Source organism: Pipra filicauda, unplaced genomic scaffold (assembly GCF_003945595.2).
Source record: "Pipra filicauda isolate LSUMZ 115617 unplaced genomic scaffold, ASM394559v2 scaffold135_size2527700_pilon, whole genome shotgun sequence".
In the NCBI taxonomy this organism is placed as follows: Eukaryota; Metazoa; Chordata; class Aves; order Passeriformes; family Pipridae; genus Pipra; species Pipra filicauda.
The window spans coordinates 723,659-743,521 of record NW_024103829.1 but is presented as its reverse complement, the minus strand read 5'-3'; the positions used below and the strand labels follow the sequence as shown (position 1 = coordinate 743,521).

General features: G+C 36.7%; 1 protein-coding gene across 2 annotated transcripts in view; it reads right to left on the bottom strand.

The window, feature by feature from the left end:
* The window catches only part of OLFM3 (olfactomedin 3), a 48,962-nt gene that overhangs the window by 17,397 nt on the left and 11,702 nt on the right, over window positions 1-19,863 (bottom strand). The window lies entirely within an intron of this gene.

The following is a 19,863-nucleotide window of genomic DNA, read 5'->3' as shown; positions in this document are numbered from 1 at the left end:
GAAACAACAAAGACAGAGAAGTACAAACATAAAAGCCCAGCGAGAGAGTGCAGTGTGTGACTCAGGCATGGGGAACTGGCTCTGCACAGCTCAGATGTGGGTTATGGGTTTGCCCTTAAAGCTGTGCCACGTGGGAACTGTGCTCCATCGCTGCACACACACCAGAGGGAAGAGAGGCTTGCTCAGGGTGGCACTGAAAAGTGCCCGCTTAGTTCAGGTGAACGGGGCTCACGGCAAGCATGGCACAGGGCAGTTAAGACATTGCACATCTTTTACTGGGACAGGAGAATTCTGGAAATTCCCGAACTGTTCTTTTATACAGCAACCATGATTGAGAAAGAAAGGCAAAAAAAAATCACGTTTGCTTGCAAAGCAACCTAACACTGCACTGCATTTAAAGTTTGTGTGGGAGTAGGTATCTGTTTAATGGGATGTATAGAAATGCCATAAGAATGAGAGGAAGTGATATAATTAGAGGATTGAAAAGATTCAAGTGATGGAATTAAAACCGATAGATACAAGAAGTAATTTTTTAACTCTTTTTAAATTATAATTTAATGTTGTGCATTATTCTTTCTGAATAATATAGTATTGACTGCTGAATTTCATAGTACAGATGCTAATGGATGCCATTGAAGTAATTTTGGACACAGTTGGAATCAATTACTATTTACACTATAAAATTGTACTCAGTGTCACCAGAGAAGGTGATTATTCAAACTGACAAGCTTTGATATCGATGCTTTACTGGCAGCTTAGTGCAGAACGAGTTGCAGAGTTCCTCACCTCAGAAGAGGTGCAATATCTCTGTGGACTGAGGTAAGAAAAGAGCACAGACTTCACAAGTGACTCTTCAGAAGTGACTCTTCTGAAGAAGTCATTAAAGCTGACAGTGACCTTCTACTGCAGAGTTAACAGAAAAATCAAAATTGTGTTGTTCCTAAGTTTTGCAAGGAAAAACAGTGTGTCACACTGTAGATGACTTGATGAGCTGAGGGAGCTGAGCCTTTTCAGCCTTGAGAAGGGATGGCTGATAGAGGACCCTATCAGTGTCTCTAAGTATGTGAAGGGAGGATGTCAAGATGGAGCCAGACTCTTTTCCATGGTGCCAAGCAATAGAACGAGGCAACAGGCAGGAACTGATGCACACAAAGACAACCTGAATATGAAGAACTTTCCTGTGCAGTGACCATGCACTAGAACAGATGACCCAGAGAGGTTGTGGTCTCCCTCACTGGAGATATTCCACAACCCTCTGGATGTAATCCTGTGCAATGTCTTCTAGGAGAAATTTGAGCAGGGAGGTTGGACCAGATGACCCACTGTGGTCCCTTCCAACCTCTCTCTCTCTGACTGTAAAAAGAGAAACTTGCCCTAAGGTTTGCTAGAAAGCTATATCCAGAGTTCAATGCTAAATTATACTGGTGCTCTCTTCATCTTAATTTTTGTGGCAAAGGGAATCTATTTTAAGACATGGAGAACAATAAAATGAAACAAAATTACACCTGCAGAGGCAATTTAAATTGTTTTTGAGCAGCTACTGAAATTGTGAGCTTGAACAAGCAGACTTTCAAGGCTGTAAAACCCTTGTAAAGTGTAAGCTCTATTTACTCCAGTAATTTCCATGATTTTTTGTAGAGCTTATGCCCGAACAGTGTCATCATGCAAAAGCATGGAAACAAAATTTTTGTTGAAGTTCTGGAACATAGTCAGGACCTAAGAGTTTCTGATTCCTTTAGAAATTACTTAATATAAGTTTATGAAAAATTCTGATATTTGAGCCTTATACCTGCTATGTTTAGATTGGGAACAACTGATTTTACTGCACTCAAGTAAATTCTCTACAGTGGAGAACGTGTGAGAAAGCAGGATCCTGCACAGTCTGTAGTAAAGCCATTATAATCCAGGCTGTGTTATCAAAGGTACTTATATATGCCAGTGACATAATGAGTGTCCCTTTTGGCTTTATCTAAGGGAAAAAAACCCCAAAACCCAAAACCACTTCATTGATTAACTTAGCAGATATTTTCTTATAGTGTCTAACAAACACTTGATCAAAAAAGGTAGCTGCTATTTGGGAAAATATTTCTCTTAGTGAGAGACTGTCAGACCTGACAGGAGTGCATGGTTATTGACTGCCCGTGCATAAATAAGCACTTGCACAGTACCAAGCAATTCAGGCTACAGTTCTTTGCAGTATTCTGTGGTTCCCTGTACTTGGGGCTTTAGGGTTCCTTCATTAATTAAGATGGGTTAATATGAGTGATTGCAGAGAAAAACAAGCACATGTGTGGTGGTGTACTTTCCTTATTTTTCTGTTATTTTTTTAGTTTGACATTTAATCCCTCAAGCAGAAACTGCTGCGCCATGCAGAGAAAGAGCCAGAAGGCATCAAAACCTTAAAGGAGGTACTGCATCTACTCTTCAAATGCAGGCTTACTGCTGACAGGCCTTAGTAAACAAACAAGAAAAGAAATAACAAGTGGAGAACAGCAACAATAATAAACTATGCTAGTTCTTGAAAATCTGGGGAAAACAGAGGAGTCCCTCTAAAGCCCAGTATTAACCACTGCCTTGGCAGGCTGCTCTGCTATAGGATTACTTCACTTACCTCTAAATGATTTATTTTTTCTCTTGCCCTCATATATTCTGCTTAAACTGTTATAGCTACCTCTGATGTTACTATAGTGATAGGGCAAATGGCAGTACTGTACTTAATACGTTTGCTTAAATAGAAACAGTATTTTCCAGTTTGTCTTGCGATTTCAATCCTGGGACTAAAACAGAGCTCAAAAGAGGATGCCCTTTACCTGACCCATCATCCCTCCAACTGAAGGGAGGAAACTGGGAGGTTTTGTTCTTTTTTACCTTGTACAATATACACAGTTTATGAGCTATGTATGTGCTAGAAGAGAAATTCTGGAGAAGTGTGTGTGCTGCAGTGTTCAGTGGAGAAGCTGCCAGTGGGTAACTCCTGATGGCAGTTAAAAACACATCAGTGATGACCCCAGTATTATTGAGCACTTGGAGCACAAAATCTCTCAACCAGCATCTAAAGTTTAGAGAAAGGCAGCAGATTTACAGGGCTTTTATATGCAAAAATAACCCCATGATTGAAATTCATATTTTCTTTACTTGGCAGATGTTGCCAAGATCATATAATCAAGTTTTTATGATGCTTTCCCCAGCTCTCCTGACACTCCTGCTACCCTTCTTGAAACAAAAAATATTCTTATAACTCCAACTCAAGGAGTGCAAAGAGCATTCCTGAATTAATACTTAGGAGGCATTTATATCAGCAGTGCCTTGTTGTAGCCAAGGGAAGCATGACAGTTTTACACTACTTGAAATCTGGACATGTCAGTGTAAACACATATAAACCTGTGGGTGTGTATAAATATATATATATATAGTTATAATAGGTTGTGTACCTCTCATAGTTGCAACTTTAAAGTTGGATATAAATGCGATTGTGAACTTTTACTTGTAATATCATACTGTCACAAGATCTAGCAAAATATACTGTAGCTCAGTGAGAACAAGTCACATTTAAGGAAAATAAAATAGAGCTTTTTCTTGTATTCTCATCTTGCTGCTCTAAAAGACAAAAGAATTTTTTCTTACAACATAATTAATTTTGAAGTAGTAATATTTAAAGTCTAAATACAGTGATTTTCTGCAGTAGTGTTTTTCCTGCATGCATATATTCAATTAATGAAACGCTGATTAGTAAATGCATCATTTTTAGTTACAAAAACAAAACTAAGTTCTGAGGATTAAGAACTACTATACAAATAGTTACATTTATATTTTACATAACATACTATTATGTAAACATCTGATTGCAGTTGCACAAAAAGATACACTGACAAGAGTGTTTTACTAAGCATTTAGAAAAATGATGTTGGAGTTTAATTTATGAATACCAGTATAGTGTTCCCTCTTGTCCAATTAAAGTGTTACTTGAATATTTAGGCTTCTTATGAGTAGTTAATCATAGCTTTTCTGTAAGTTTTCAGTAACAGAGGCTGCTGTATATGAGCATCAATGATACAAAGTGATATTTGTAATTTGTATTATTCCTATTATCAATCTTTCTAAATTCTGGTATCCAACCTCCTGGTACCAATTTTACTTATTATTCAGCTATTTATTTGCTTAACTGTACTCCAATGAAGAAAAATAGGAAAGAATCAGACCCTTTGGATATTGTAGTGAATAGTTAATATGTAATACTATACAGTTTTCAAAAAGAAACCTACTGCCAAATAGAAATTTTCTTTATAATGCAATGCATTTTTCTGGGGCAGTAAGCATAGGAAGAGAAGTGTAGACAAATGAAATGACATTGCTGTAGTCTTTTTAGAATTCCATGCTCAAGATGAAGGCATTTGATCTTAAATATTTAAGGATGCTATTTTAAAATCTTTCCTTGCATAGAAAGACCGCAACATGCTCACCAGTGTGCACTTTTATGATGCCCATAGAGAAACATGCATTAAGAGATGATAGGAAGATTAGTAGCTTAAAAAGAGATTTACAAAGAGGCAACAAACTGAAGCTTTTGCTGGCACTTAAATACTAATTCAGCATTAAGATGGCTTGCAACATATCACAGCTACTTACTAGAGTATCTGAAGTGGTTATTCTGGTGGTATTTAGTCCTACCAGAGATGGGAGAGTTTGGGACATCCAGTTAGAGATCATTGCCATGGTACTGAGAACAGCACCAAGCTTCAGCAGTGGAGGACTCATTGCTGTGGAGCTAATGAGGTTTCATAGTGAGTGATTATCATCCCAGAGCAGGCTGGCAGTGAGAGGCGTGACTGCAGCACACAACATCCACAGCGTGAAAGGAGATCAAGCTCCCCAGATTTAATCATCCATTAAAAACACTCATATCCTCATTTGCCCTCTGTCTTTCTGCTCTAACAAATACTTATGACTATCTTATGCTGACCACTAAATAAACAATCTTTTCTACGCCAATAATCACTGCAGTTTCTAGTGGGAGATGGCATGGGTGAATTATCTCTTTATACATGCTAGCCCTTAATTAATTCAGTCCTTGCAGAGTGGTCTGTATTCCTGTCTGAAATGCAAAAGCCCAAGCACAAATAACCCTCCACTCCTCATCATTTCTTTGGTAGAAAAATGCTCCAGTTTGTTTCTAAACGGCACTGTACTTGTCCAGGGATAATGGGAGAACTCTCAACCTGCCCATCAAAGCACCAGAAACCTGATTTGTTGATCTCTCATAAATTACAAACAGCACTGACTTTATTATTTGTAGAGCTTGTTATTAAGATATTTGTTGTTCATAAAAGAACAACAAAGCAGTAAAGATTCACATTTCTCAGTGTTCTTGTTAGTTTACAAGTTTTTATATCAAGAGTTACTGCATTACTTCCATGGTTGGCAGACTCAGTATGTCTTCATTGCTGCTTTGATGGGATCAGAAGATAAACTGAGGGTTGCACATGTAGCATTTTTGAGGTTTCCTTTGTCTCCACTGTTAAATCTGCTGTTCTCTAGTGCTGTAGAATGATCTCCAGGTTCAGTAGCAATTTATCTTATTCATATATTTAGCAAGTGTAGGGGGGAAAAATAAAAAAAGTGTAGAAATCATTGTGTCATTGGGGCAACTTTTTAAGAATTATTTCTAAAAGAAGAAGTGCTGAACAAGGACTTCTAATAGCAATTATTGAAGAGAAAAACTTGCTTAAAAGTTTGCAGAAAGACAGGCTACTGCATATCCTCCAGAGGTAGTCAGGAACTTTGTTTCTGAATTTGCTTCCAAAAAACTCTGTTTTTTCTTAAAGAATATTGGCAGTTTGTACAAGGGAAACCTGCATGTAGTGAAACTGAGGGGTTGTATTTTTATAGGTGTATGGCATTGTGAATGTATTTATTAAAGCTACTAAACTCCTGCAGAAGGTTTTTCAGATTCTGAGAGCTCATACACCAATCAAGGCTAGGCATTTCTCTTCCAGCATTCATTCCAAATTATTTCCATAAATGTCTGCAGTTTAAAGACACATGGAAAATTAATTTTTTAAAAAGAAACTGGAAAACCCCATTAAGAGCTATTATATAATCTCATAAGAAGTCTTTCAGTGATAGAAAACAGAAAGAAAATCTGTGTATCCAAGTATGAAATGTTTTCTGGTAGTTACAGAGCAAGCTGAGCTGTGAAATGCTTCAAATACTCAAAAAAGCCTAATTCACTGGAGAAATGAATTTGAAAACAGTGAAAGAATATGAATTTGTTTACGTAAAGTTTCCAGTGATTTTCTGCCATTTTAATTTTCAATAGCATTTACATTAGATACTCAATGAAACCTCATAAGCTTTTCCCTCAAATGTGTGATATGATGATGGATCTAATGGAAGAAAAAGAACTTCTTTTCTAAAATATAAACAGGTATCTGTTTAGTAGAAAATTACTGGATTGTGGAGAGACTCCTATTTTCTTCAAGAGAGGCTGGAAATCTGAATGCTTTTAGAGGATACTGGGATCCCTTGTCTTGCTGTGAACATCCACAAGACGGAAATTAAGACAGTAGAAAAGTGGAATTCCATGTAAAAGGGGAATTTGTGTTTTGGAAAAGTCTTAATGGGCTATGTCTGTGCTTATGTATACAACAGGGTTGGGGCATGGGGTTGGACATTGGCCTGTAGCAAACCCTATTGTTGATACCACACCCCCTGATTACCTTTTCCTTTTCTGCCAGGCCATGATTTAGGGTTACATGGTTTGGGCATGGATGCAGCATTTCGAGAGGGAAAGAGAGTAGTTTTGCTGTGTGGAAAGGAGCTGTACCTCAAGGTCCAGAAAGCATCTCATCTCCATTTTATTTAGTAGCATGGCTGTATTTGCATTTGGCCAAGTGCTGTCTTTGAAACTGAGAGCAAAGGAACCATCTAATGTTTGATTTCTGCTGCATTCTGACAAACTGGTCTTCGTCTGTTATGTAAATTAACAGCTTTACATTACAGAAATATTTGGCTTTATCCTCCTGTATTTCCTGATGCAGATAATTGTCAAGACTGACTCATGAAAAAGTGAAGTGGGGAAGGTTATCCTGCTGACTTGCCCTTCATCCCATGATGTTTCCTACAGTCTTTGGCAAGTCTCTTAAACTGTCACATCATACTGATTCCCTCTGCTAACACATTGCTGTCATTTCCTCTATAAGGATGAAAGAGAGAAAAATTCTTCAGAAGTCTAACCTAGTGCTCACTCCCAGTGGTCTGACACCTCACAGGCTATGGTATATATAGATACTAATCAAAAGTTTATAGGTTTAACCAGCATGGCACTTAAAGGCATTTAAAGGCTGGAACATCCTACCGTTAGGATTTTCTAACAATGGTGGCATTAACAACATTTCCCTCCTGACACATGAAGATCTCTTTCTGGAAGCAGAAAGACTGAGAAGGAAAATTATGTGTCTGTTCAGAAAGCACCACATATTTCCTGCAAAATCTTCAAAAATAAGATTTTGTGAACACGTCTCATTTCAAGCAAATCCATTTTTGACGTATACTGCTTCTTGACACCATCCTGGAAGGACTAGTTTACTTGTAAACAGGGATGAAAGCATACAAGGAGTATAAGTGAATATTGAGAAAATTTCTTGGGCAATCTTTCCTGCAAGACAGAGGTGTTAATCAGAATGCCATGGTCAAATTCCAGAAGTTAATTATGTTGTCTAGCAAAATGCTTCCTGCAGTTTCAGTTGGATACTATAGTCTGTTCTAAAGGCTGTAGTGCTTTGAATACAATGAAACAGGTGCTGTGTTTTGCCTCAGAGATGGCTGCATTTTAGCAGTGGGTAAAACAGTCTATGTACATGCTGCAAAGCACGATCTGAGATCAAAGATGCCATAAAATACTTTAATGTTTAAATAAGGGTATAGAAAGCAAACACTTGCTATTTTGTAAGGCTGTAACAGTCCTGGAAGTTTCTGATCTGAATAATGCTGAGAAGAACTGAAGATATTTATTTGGAAATGAATCAAAATTGTATTACTTGCAGAAAAATAACAGAGTATCCCATAAACCTTATTGACATGACATACTATTCTTCTAGCTGCCTTTATTTCCTACTTGTATTTTTCAGAACAGAAGTTTTAAAACAGATTTCACTTTAAAGGATTCAATTGCTCATTTTTATGATTTTTCTTAGTGGTATTATTTAAACTGGTGTGTGACACTGGGAAGCTGAGCTGGGTCCGTCCTTGTGAGGAATGGGTGCTGCCCTCCACAGGACTGCTGAGGGCTGGAATGCTTATGGCAACTGTAGTTTTTCATGGATGAGGAATTTGGGTGTCAAATTTGAAGGTCCAACCTTCTGTTCCCAACCCCTCATGAGCAAAAAGAGAAATTTTTTAAATTGATGCTGTTGTCTGAAGATAGTACTGTGAGAAAGGCACATCTGTAATGTGCAGCAACAAACAAATGTAAATGTAAATATAAAAAATTCCACTAAAGTGTCCCAGATCTTGTGAAGATCAGTACTCTTGGCTCTCAGGCAGTAACAGCGGCTTTTACAATAAAAAGTAAATAAAATAAATAATATATGGTTTAATCTTGGCTACTATTTTCCTGAAATGACAAAATGCCAATTTTGTAAGTTTTGATGTGGATGATTCAGAGTTCCGCATATGGGTGAGAAGCAAGACTGTAAAAGGTAGTTTGAACATGAAAAGTTTACAATAAGTTTATAAAACTATTAGGAGAAAGGAAAAGAAAGCTGCAGGAAGGAAGAGATGGGGAAAAAAAATCACTCTGAAAATCTAGAGGCATATTTAGTGGTGAGGTATATTTGGGATTGCTGCCTCTTTTCTCCTAACTTGTTACTTGAATACAACAAAAGAAAGATGCCTAGAAGACATACAATCCAAAGCACCTTTTTTTATAAATGTGGTGTTTGTGCATGGCCTAGTGGCCATGCAGTTGTGTGCCATCCTCAGCATGGTCATCCTGTCACCTTGGGTGAGGTGTGCTTCCTGTGTGAAGGCTATTATCCCTCCTTGAGAATTAACAAAATCCTGAACTGAATAATATTCTTAGTATTGGAAGCTGCCTCTTTTTTGGGACAAAAAAAGGCTACTGTAGTTCATACAGCTTATGATTTTCCAGGAACTCAGGCTCAGAAATGTGTTGGACAACCACAGATATCTGCATTGTTTTGAAAGAATTAATTTGTGTTCTGACTTCCCTTCCTTCATTTCTACCAGCAGTTTAATTCAGGTGTGACGGACAAACCACTCTGCAGACTTTTAATATCATCATAATCCTCAAAAAACCCATACAGGCAGGAGTCAGCAACTATTAGGAGAGGCCATGTTGTTTTGATTAGAAGAGAGTGGTGTACATTGGAAGTTCTCATGAAAAATTCTCTGTGATTCAGTGTAAACCCTGAGATAAATGTAAATATTTTTTCAAACTTGTGGAAAATAAAAACCAATGAGAGAGTCTAAACAACCATGTTCATAATATAACTACGTAGTTTTCATGCTGGTCCTTGAAGCTTAATAATTTCAACGCTTGTTATTCTTCACCCTGTCACATGTTACTCTTTACTCCCTTCTTCATATGTCTCCAAAACAGGCTTTGTACTGTGTTCTCTGAGTTAGAAATTTGTGGCCTTGGACTAATAATGGGTGATTTTTCAGTTATCACAGAATGTGATTGCAGCAGATGAGGAGATGGTGGGAAATGGCTGGGCTTTGTGTTCCTTTGCAGTCACACAGAGGCTGATCCCACAGGCTGTGGCAGTGAAAGGGAGCAAAGCTTTTACAGCACAGTAAGCAGTTCTGACATCAAACTGATCAATGACAACCCCCACAAAAATTCATATTTCAGCTTCCAAACACAAAGCATTCTGAAAAAAATATCAGTACACATCATGTCAGATTACACTCATTCTTTAACAGTTGCATTTTATGACCAAAGGAAACAAGATCATTCCCAATTTAGGAGATGACTGCAAATTTTGCAGTTTTGCAGGGTTTAGTGAGCTGACAACAGAGGAGTATAAATGACGAAGACTCAGGCAATACCACATCAAAAGCCTTCTGTTTACTGACACTCTCCATAACCTATATTTTTAAATGGTTTTTCAGCAGTTTAAGGCTATTTTTTTTATCATCTCCATAACTTAATCCCTATATGCAGTCATAATCCTCTGTTTACAATATCAAAATCAGAAACTACAGACATCACTATTATCTCACAGGAGAAAATTCTGATGTGTGAGCAGTGGGCATCCATGAATAGCTTAGAAGCACAAATTTCATTTAAGAGAGAAAGGTTTCTGTCCACAACAAGTTCAATGCAGGCATTTTCCTTTCTAGCCTGAATTAGGAGAAATTCACTAATTAAGAATCATAAAGTCAGTGAGTCTTTAGAGGACTGCTTAGCAATGTGATTGCGAAGAATAAAATTAACTGGCAAAGCTGGTGAAGTTTTACATAAACTTTTAGATCTAATTAATAAAAAAGGACCAAGATTTTGATTAATGAAGGCATTTACATAACCTTCAAGATTTGATATTAATTTTACAGGGAGATTTAACTAACTTATTAGCAAAGTGACAGAGAAATTTAATAAAATATTTCTACGAAATCTTGTAATTAGTTTCTGCAGCTTGGCTAACAGTGCTACAGAAAGTGAAAGAACTACTTGCACAAGGGCAAAAAAACCTGAGGACACAATTGGTGCTGGAGCTCCTGAAAAGTGTTTTCAATCCAAAAATCTAATTTTAAAAACATGCAAAAACTCACATCAAGGACCAAAAAACAAGAAAAGGAAATTTCAATCGAAACTACTGCACAGTTCAGACTATACAGTTCTTTTCTGTATTTTACAGCCCCCTGTCCTGACCAAGCAAAAATTCTGTTCTGATTTTTTGTCTTACATTAGTGTGCTTCTAGCCAAGGTTCATATCTTCTGCTTTTAAAAAGCATCAAGACATTAAACAGTAACAGTAAAAACTATTAACATGAAACTGGAAAATAGATGGATATATTTTATCCAATTTGTCAAAGTGCTGGTCATGTTAAGGCAATTAAATAGCAATAAGAAAGCACTAAGGACCATCACTGTTAGCCTTGGAAATCCATTTTAAATTTATAACTAGAATAAAATTATTTAAAATCTATACAAAAAGAGATGGTTTGACAGAAATAGGAAGATGCTGAATGAAAATTTTGCGGAACTCAAAAGTGGGAAACTGAAGAAGCTGCACTTCACCCACACTTCTTTATTGACTTTTTGCTTTTGATAGACTAACAAATTATTGCTTATTTGTTTTCTTATAAATACAACACAGTCAATCTGTCAAAAATAAGGAGAAAAGTGATTCCAGGTGGAACCCACCTCAGCCAGTGCTTAGGGAAAATATTTGTCTTTTTTGGAGCCAGCTGGAATGCCACAGGGCTATTTGCAAGAATTAAGTCTTTTTTTTTTTTAATATGTAATGCAGGAGAAAAAAAAGTGAAAATACATTCTCTAGCATAAAATAAGGCTGCTGCAGGGAAATGTCTGCTGTCTGTGTTCTTATTTCTCATAAGCTCTCTTGTGGTCAAAAGGGAAGGAAAGCAGGTACATTAATGTATGGTTTTAGCAGTGCACCATCAGTAGTAACAAGAAAACTTGCCTAATGGACAGATAGTAACAGACAATTTTAAAGATGTTGGCTTTGTCAATAGAAATAAACCCCAATAAACCACACATTAGCTTGTTGCAGCTTCTCATCTACTTCAGACTGTTTAGGAAACAGACTTCTGTAGATCTTATATCTGATGCAAGGGATGACTACTTGATCCTGAAGACTGTTAATAATACTTTTCGAAATTATCTCTGTTGGGAGCTCTTTTTGTTTTACTACCACACACACGTTTTACAGATAATACAAGACATATCCTGAAGGGTGCTTCAACTTGAATTTATAACACATTTTCTTGGAAGGATTTAAGGGTAGTTTTAAAATAAAGTGCTAAATTTTAGCTCTGGAGTAACTTAATTAAATGACAGTCACTTTGCAAATGGTTTTTGCTCATTATAGTCAAATAATCAAAATCACTTTAAAGGCAAAGTGTGACTTGCAAGATTTACACAAGAGGTACATAACAGTTCTTTTGGTTTGGATAGATTACCTTTGCTTATGTTGTTAAGTTCTGCACTGGAGTGTGAGATTTTTGATTCACTGTTTAGCATACTAAGGATACAGATGCGTTATTTTATGAGTTAAAAGGAAATTCAGTAGATAAAGTTAGTGACGTGCACATTTTCCATCAGTAGTATGATGAATTCAAAATATTCTGATGAATTTAAAATATTAAATTTATCATTGGAGATTTTGTTTAATGTCTTTGATTCAAAGAGAAACACTTTGGAAAGCTTCCTTTTAATCAGTTGGTAATAGGTGAAAGAGACAAGTCAAAATGACTTTTTGATCCTCAGATCAAATTAATTTGCTTTACATAAATGCAATAGTTTATTAGTAACCTGAATAAATTCTTTTTTCAAAGAATTTAGAATAAATACCAGCTTATATTTTAATTCTTTTGAAAAATTGATAAGAGACTTGAAATATGCTTATTTTGTTTGACAGGTTACTGGATATAGCCATACTCTAAAAGCAACACAGCCTATGGTAATGCTCCAGTGCCTGGGAAAGCAGGCTACAAAAACACACTTAACTTGGGACATTCAAACAATCTTGTTTTATCCTGAGATCTAACCTAGTGTTTTGCTGCCTTTCATGTTTGTTTATTGTTAAGTTACACGTCTGAGCTGTACAGAAGCTGTTTGAAGTTCTTGTGGTTTTGATTTTTCAGAACTCCTGGTTTCTTAAGCCATATAAATTGTTGAATTTTTCTCTTAGCAAACCATTTTCTCTGTCTGTTGGTTCAGTAAGTGACATAACATCTTCCTAAAAATTTTACATAGCTTATATACATACATGGACGTAGAACACTCCCTTAACGTGTATTAGTCTTCTGTGCTACAGTTTGCTTTCTGGATTCAAAACAATTGAGTTCAGAATGAGACTCACAGATATGGATCTTTTTTCAGAAGAACTCTGTAATCTGGCTCCAGATTTTCCATCTTTCCTTGCAAGGTCAAAGACTTTCCTAGGAGTTGTAACTTGAGGGTACCGGTAGTGAGAAACTGAGGTATCAGACTGTAGACTTAGCTTTGCTAAGGTCTAAGCCTTCCTAGTATGGACTTTCCTAGTTGTTCCTTGAGGGTATGATGAATTGCCTATAAATGAATTTTGGACTGTGCATTATCTATAAGAACAGATGGAAAACCACAAACTAGTATCTTGATCAGTGTTTCTTGATGACTTTCATTCTTGTTATGAATTCCCAGAAATACAGGAAATGTTATGGCTAAAAATCTCTTGAGCTGATCATCAGTCTCAGAGACAGAATATATTGGATTTGTAAATAATTCCTTTCAAAATGTAACAAGATCAGATAACACATCAAAGCAAGGAGGCAGAGTGGAGGAGATAGGAAAAAAATGGTTTACATGGAAGATGAGACACTTCAGCTTTTACCTCAGTAGCCTCGTGCTCTAGAGACAACACTGGAAAGCCAAGGCTGAATGTATAAATATTCAATGTATAAGTACCATCTAGATATAAATGCCATTTATGCTTTTTACTCCTTCTGTTTGCACTCTGAGTCTTGGAGGAATCAGTGTTTAATTCAGAAGATATTGTTCCTGCATTGCTGCAAGTTTATGTTGTCCTGGACTTGGCAAGGATGCTAGAATCTAATTAATCCATGATGGGAATGCAGGTTGGGAATCAGTAGATGCAAGAGATTCACAAAAAGACTGGCAAAATCTCTTGCTTTGACTCAAAAGTGAGGTATTAGAAGTCAGATGTATTAAGCAGGGAGCAAGTGGAGTCTCTAGTGCAGCTTGCTTGGCAGTCGAAAGAATGTGATTGTAATAGCTTTTTAGTGGGGTGGAAATATCCAATTTCCCCAAGGATCAATCTGGCTTAGCAGTGCAGACTTTTTGACTTCATATTCTAATGCTTACTTCATAAGATGCCTCATTTCTCCTTATGTAATGAATTGGAAACAACACTGTTTCAAAGCACAAAGTGCAAGTGCTGCTCCATTAGATAAAAGAATTCTCAAGAACTTTCCAAATAATAAAAGAGAGAAAACTGGCCCTAGAGTCTGCATGTGAAAAATTTCAAGTTTTAAATATTAGATGCCTGTAAAGAAGATAATCAAACATATTATTTATCTGTGAGACCATGTGAGGAAAATAAGTGTGGCTGATATGACTATACAGACCCTTTAAAAATGAAACAGAAACTGAAAGGGCTGACAGTTGGGAATACGAATATCTTGGAAAAGCACCCTTGAAGAAGAATGTGGTCTATTACTTAAAGGTGTTAACTTATGCCTAAGGTGTATGAGCTGCAATGGAGCTGTAACATAGTACACTGTCCTGTGCATTATGAATGTAACCATTAGGATAAAAGCCTTCCAGCATTCATACAGACATTACTTTGCTGCACAAAGTCAGTCTTTAGTAATTATGAGGAATCTAAGGCAATCTATAGTCTATACTCATAATGTAATTTAAGCCTTCTGGGTTGGCAAACAGTTGTCTGCAATCTATTGTAAAAGAGGGGAAAAAACCCAACTTCATAGCCTAATACAAGATTAAAGAAGAAAAAAGAGAAGAATACAAATAAAAACAACAGATTAAACCAGAAGGAAATGTATGCACTAACAGAATAACATGAGATTTAATGGATAATTCTGTCTTAGATTATGGACAGCCAAGAAATCAGAGAGGCAATGGGTGTTTAGGCTTACAACAATCAATCTGGAACATTATTATTGAAAGCTGAACGAGGTAATACTCTTTATTCCTTATTCTATAGTGACACTTAAGATTTTTCCTCAGCCTAGTATGGTGTTCCTACTGGGTAACATGCTAACCATCTGCCAAAGAAAACTGCTGTAGCTCAACACTGAGCTGTTTCACAGACAGAATGAAATACAAGTGTAAGAATGAAGGCTGACATAAATCAAGAAACAGGAGCTTTCTGGGTTTTGTTAGGATGCCTTGGGACTCTCTAGCTGTCCTGCACTGGCTGAGAAAGGATGTCTGAGCATGGAGTGCTCTCTGGATTATATGACTCTCTTGCTCCCTGTCTTCTCAGACCTCTGAGACACTTATTGGCATCGCAGGACAAGGAATCAACTTGTGTCAGTTGGCAAATAATTCTACTGCACTTTCATCTTTTCAGGTTCAGTCAGTAAAGAGCAGACTAATTTTCCAGTGAGGGTTTCCTGACAGGCATGCTCTGGAAACTCCATGGGGGTGGAAGCTGTCACAGCAGTGCAGTTAATCAACCATCTCCTAAGTGCCATAGGAGTTTCTCAGAGGGACTCCACAAAACTGCTTCATATGGGTTAACAGTAGGTTATCCAAGCTCAAGTTCTTTGTTCAACCAAATTTTAATTCACAGAAAGGCACTAAGTATTTAAGTCTGGATCAAGTCTGACTAAATTATTTTCCATTTCATTGTCTTTCAAATTGCTCCTTAATTTCTCTTTGGTAATAATAACGATTTTAATTTAGACAGACACTTTAACCTAAGGCTGTCATAGTATTTTAGTGTGGTCAGTCCAGCCCAGAACAAAGAGGAGTTCTAAAAGCTTGTTACTTTCCATATGATATGAACAATGTGTGTTCCTGTCATGGTTATGAATCTACAGTTAAACTCCTAAAACCCTGGAGTGACAGCAATGGAGGTAGAACTGAATGTGACATCTACTGATTGTAGCTGAATACACCCATGATAAAATCTAGCCTGTAAGCTGTAGATTTGGAATAATACAAATATAACTTGTGTATGACTCAGTAGCATGTCTATATGCACTTCACAATGTATGGAGAATATAAGTGCATGTGTAAGACAACCTCAGATAAATGCACTTTGTTTCTAGATTATGTACAATAAATACTAAACACTAGGTGACAACATATTATCTAACCACTAAACGTGGTACAGGTAATCATATATTAATAATGTGAGGCCATTGTTATGCAGAACTAAATCCCTAAATTCTTATTCAGTTAGACAGGATAAGGATTAAGGATTTTGCTCCATATTGTCTCTTCACCAAACATAATTACTTGGTTGCGAGTGTGCACGGTAAAAGAAATCATGTTGTCTGCCACTGTGTACAGAAAGAACAGAACCATTCTCTTTTTCACACTCTGATATTGCACTGTTCTCAAAACAGTCTCTGAAAATTGAGCTGAAAAAAGCAGCATGAATTCAAACTACTATATCTGTGTTTTGCAGATTTCCAGTCCTGGTGTTGGCAAATAATGAAACAGTGTCTGCATGATAACTAATAGAAAAATGATGAGCAAAATCCTTACCAAATATAAATGATGTTTAGTTCTATAAGCCTTTCTGTGTATGAAATGCAATTCTGAGCGTACTTTAAGGTGGTTGTTAGTGGTGACTCTAAGCTTTAAACGTCAGTATATTATTCAATTACCTGTCTTCTCAAAAAGTAGAGAGTCCCGTTGTGTCTTCTGGTATCTTCTGGTATCTAACTAACCCTGAAGTGACTGCCTTCAGTGTGGTACCTTGTTTACACCACTGTAAAGGATGTCAGGATTTTGTTCTCTGGACATTCCTTTTGCTCGTTGGTTCACTGGACATATAGAATGAAGACACTCAGGGTGATTTTTTTTTTTCTTTTGAAACATAATTAATAAATATTGTTTAGGGGGAAAAAAAAATCTTTATACATGCCTGATCAACTCCAAGTAACCTGTAATAATGGACATGTTTGCTGGAGTATATGGGTTTATTTGAATATTAAAGTCTTACCAGAACTAAATATTGATGGAGAAGTTTTATTTAGCTAATGATGAACAGGGAATAAATAGAATAACTTTCTTTGTTAAAAATCTTTCAAACAGAGGAGAAAAGGCAATTGAGAATTCCAGCACACATAAACCAGCTAAACTTTGCTTCAGCACTAGAATGGGTCCTGAGTCAGCCTGACTGTCACCTCTGGTGACAGCAGTGATGTGAAAAATGCCTTGTTATTTCAGCTTAGAATTCCTCTAGTGAGGAGGAGGGAAGGAATAAAATGGGGACAAGGATGTTAAATAAGGGTGGCCAGATTCTGTCTCATCTAACTTTTTAGTGCTGTGCAGGTGTCAGTCCCAGGCACAGCCAGTAATTACTGGCTTGGGGATGGCAGAATCAGTCTAGACTCAGTAACACCACAAAATTATAACAAAAAATTTAGTTAGAGTCAGATCCTCAACTGGTATAATTGCCTGTTTGACTTTTGACAGAGCTCAGGGGCTACAGCATCTCTCAATTAGAAACAGAGACCAGAGATAAAGTAATTTTATGTTATCCTCCTGCACCATATACAAACTGAATGGCCAAAGCAAAAGGGGTACAAGTTCTGGCTTCCTAAGTATAATTCTTTTTTGTTCCTTTGAAACATCCTGAATCCACAGAATCATCCAAGCAATATGGTGCCTGAAAAGATCCACTGTCGATGGTTCCTCCCTTTAAAATACGATGACTTTGTCTGGTATTAATGAAGAAATTAACTCCCATTTATGTTTTCCTGATGTCATATATGGGAGCTCACAAGCTTCTTTTTTTTCCTTTAATGGAAATGACAGAGCAAAAATATCTAAGAAATCCAAACTATTCTCCCCCCCAAGGAGTAATAGAAAAAGAGTACTGAAATAGGAAAATAAAATAATTTTTTTCCCCAAGAACTTGATTTGGAGTGCAGTGTGATTGTGTTTTTCTGAGAAAATGTCTTATAACTCTGCAGCAAGAATAAATAAAAACTGTAAACCAGTTCTGTAGGACACAGCTTCTAGGATCAGATGCTTCTCTGATGTTCTTTGGCTCTAAGTCACTCCATAGTCTTTGTCACTGTTTCCCTGCTGCAGTGCAGACTGTTTGCAACTCCATTGATCCTTGTGCAGAAACACTGGCCTAGGTGTCCTAATGTATTTTCATTGTACCTCAGACTAACTTAACTACAGCACATTCCTTTTCTAGCTATAGAATAAGGAAATTTATGGTCTTGATATTGTACTATACAAATCCCTTGCGAATCCCATAGTAAAAGTCATGTTATTTACTCTTTCTCATAGGAAGATATATTGATTCTTCTGCAGTAGTGTATGATATCCTCAAAAGACAAAAATCTGGACACAAACAGAAGAGGATGGCTTTGCAGTTCCCAGAAAGGCAGTGAAAGATAGTGCAATTCAAAGTAAATTCATACTGAATCTGTTCATAATTGTACATTCACAGTAGGCCTACAGAACATAAGCAGTGGAATTTGTTAGGCTCTATCATACTCTCCTGAGAAGTGCTGAGAATGCCATTATAGTTAAAAATAGACTGCACTGTATACTCAATAATAAGGCTAAGCAGATAATTTGATCTAAACAATTTAACAAAATTATCTTCCTCTTTTACTAGAATCAGTCGGCAGACAGAGTACTATTTTCAGCAACATTTCTATAAATAATTCCTGGTGTGTAGCTATTTTATGAATAATTCACAAGTCTGAAAGCTAAAATTTGAGCTACTTTGGACTGATAAGCCTTAAGTATATTGGTATTTCTTAAGTGAGTATGCAAAATTTGTTACCCTACATAAATGATAAATGCAAGTAAAAATATAAACTTGTATTAAAAAATATATTACAATATTCACTAATGTGCTACTCCATCATTTATTTTACTTGCTAAAAAAGTAGTATAAACAATTTTTAACCTAGGTTTGTTTAAAAATTGGAATAACTATTTGTGGAAGATTTTATTTCTGTTTTCTTTCCTATCTGCTGAGGGCATTGTGTTAGGAAAGAAAAATATTGAATCATTTGATATTTTTCATCCTCATTTCCTTCATAGGCATCTTGTGCTCATGTGCTTGTCTGGGCAGAGATAATCTTTGATGGGCATAAGCTTGCTGACCTTGCCAAAGGTGTGGTAACATTCTAACTCACAGCTGGCTGACAGGCAGAGAGAGGTACAACCACAGGGCTTTCTTTAGACACTCAGCAGTATATTTTTTAATGAAATATATCCCAGTCCCAATCTATTTTCATACCGTTAGTCTTATTTTTATTAATAGATCAGTGCCTTTATGAAAGACAAAACAGCCCTCAAGATATCATCCAACTTTTTCCATTTTCAGTGTTTCCAGGCTGTTCCCAGTAGAATTCTTTCTTTTATCCTCACACTGTTATCATTTGGGTTTCTTATCTTCCCTTTCTAAGCCTATTCTTCCCACTTTTCAGAATATCTAGTACATTTTTCACAATGTGTCCACTATTTAGCACATTCTGCTAAGTCCTTATTACTTTCATCCTTCTTTTCATCACAAGCTCTCACTGTATCACAGCCTTTTCAACTGAGATTGATTCTACACTTTATAAGGCTGATATCTCACGCATTCAGCATTTATAATGTAGGCACTGTTTCAAACGACACAATTCAGAATTAACAATTTTGGTGCCATTTGACAACTGAAGTTTCAAGGTAAACAGTGCAGGTGGTCTAGCATATAGCTTTGAATTGGATTTAGAGCTCACTTTTAAGAGTCAGCAGTGGCATAGCCTGTATACACAGTTAGGCACTTAAGGGTTTGTTCCAAAGTTCCCATTACCTCCAGTGTTATATCTGGTCTTTCAGCCAGCTACTCTTCAAGGAAGTTGATCTCCAAGCAGTCTTGTAATTAACAGACACCATGGCACTCATGCTGTGGAATAAGCCTTGTCATTTTGTCAGGCAAG